We start from the raw sequence: 1,985 nt of genomic DNA on the forward strand, positions 1-1,985 counted from the left end.
ATCAACTGTAGCTAGTTGAGTCTGGGTCTTTGATAACCGACTGATGTAGACTTCATACTTGTAGCAATAAGTTGTATGTGGTCAAACTACCTTTGAGATATGTTCTGTGATGTACGTTCAGTTTGAAGGCTAAGATCTGTTTCTTTATTGCTACTTCTGAAATATGTCTAGATATGAATATTTTAGTTTTAGTTGCTAAAACGTAATGCCAGTTTTTCTCATTGACATTCTTTTCAGTAAAGTTGGTAATCTTAAACTGTAAGAATAAATGTCTTTATAGATTTCTATGAGTTATTTTCATTTTGAATTCTAAAAATGGGCCTTGTTTCTATCTTTTAAAAATTTTAATCTGAATTGGTCCTAATGCAAAGATTTAGCTCACTACTGAGACAGAGGGCATGGTGGCTGTAAAAACAACCTCAGGGTCTCCACTGCTGTCCTGCAAGTAGGCTCATCAGTACCATCTTTCTAGACTATGGACATGGGCAAGGGGCGGAGAGGAAGGAGAGGATGGAACTAATGGAGAAAGTAGCATGGAAACATATACACTACCATATGTAAAATAGATAGCCAATGGGAATTTTATCTACGACTCAGGGAACTCACACCAGGGCTCTGTAACAACCTAGAGGGGTGGGGAGGGGTGGGAGGTGGGAAGGAGGTTCAGAAGAGAGGGGATATATATATATACCTATGGCTGATTCATGTTGATGTATGGCAGAAACCAACACAATATTGTGAAGCAATTATCCTTCAATTAAAAATAATTAAATTAAAAAAAAAAAAAAAAAAACCCTGCAACTGCAGGCTCAGAGGATAAGGAGATAATAGCTTTGGGGGCAGCTGCCTTTGCTTATTGGAGAAGGCAATGGCACCCCACTCCAGTACTCTTGCCTGGAAAATCCCATGGACGGAGGAGCCTGGTAGGCTGCAGTCAATGGGGTCGAGAAGAGTGGGACACGACTGAGCGACTTCACCTTCACTTTTCACTTTCATGCATTGGAGAAGGAAATGGCAACCCACTCCAGTGTTCTTTCCTGGAGAATCCCAGGGATGGTGGAGCCTGGTGGGCTGCCGTCTATGGGGTCTCACAGAGTCGGATACGACTGAAGCGACTTAGCAGCAGCAGCAGCAGCCTTTGCTTATAACACCTTTTTAAGGGGACAGGCCACATAAGGTTTGCTGCTCCCAGAAACTTCTTTGTCATAGATGTTTGTCAACTTCTTTGATTTCATAGATGTTTGCTTAGTCTACTGGATAAAAGATATTCAAAATTTTGCTTTAAGAAATTTAAAAATATAAGTTGAAATATGATCATAAGTTAGACTGAGCACATATGTAAAGGAGATAATTTTTAAACATTTTTGGAAACTGTTTCTCTGTTTACACTCTGCTCTCTCTTAAGATGTATGTTCAATAGATTTTTTTTAAAGATGAACTATCTAATTACCCTCTATACACAAACACAAACATGTTCCTCCTACAAAACTGCCTGCTTTCCATCTAAATATATTTATCCAGCAATTACCACTCTCCCATCTCAGCCCTGACTGTGACTTCTGTCTCAACTACTAGTACTTTCTTGTCCTTTGAGGTGACAACATGCAGTGGTGGCAGTGAGGATGCCATTGACAAGAGAGCAAGCCTCCCTCAGTAACTAGCATTTTCAAGTGTCTATCATTTAATGGGGTAATTTGGTATTTTAACATCCTCCCCTTCTCTGGTGGCTCAGACAGTAAAGAACCCTCCTGCAATGCAGGAGACCTGGGTTCAATCCCTGGGTTGGGAAGATCCCCTAGAGAAGGAAAGGCTACCCACTCCAGTATTTTGGCCTGGAGAATTTCATGGACTGTGTAGTCCATGGGTTGCAATGAGTCAGACATGACTGAGCGACTTTCACTTTCATTATATTGAAAATTTAAAAAAAAGAGAATTTCTGTGGTTGCTCTAAGATTTACTTTTTTTTCATAAAATAATCAAACATT

Source organism: Muntiacus reevesi, chromosome 1, assembly GCF_963930625.1.
Source record: "Muntiacus reevesi chromosome 1, mMunRee1.1, whole genome shotgun sequence".
Classification (NCBI taxonomy): Eukaryota; Metazoa; Chordata; class Mammalia; order Artiodactyla; family Cervidae; genus Muntiacus; species Muntiacus reevesi.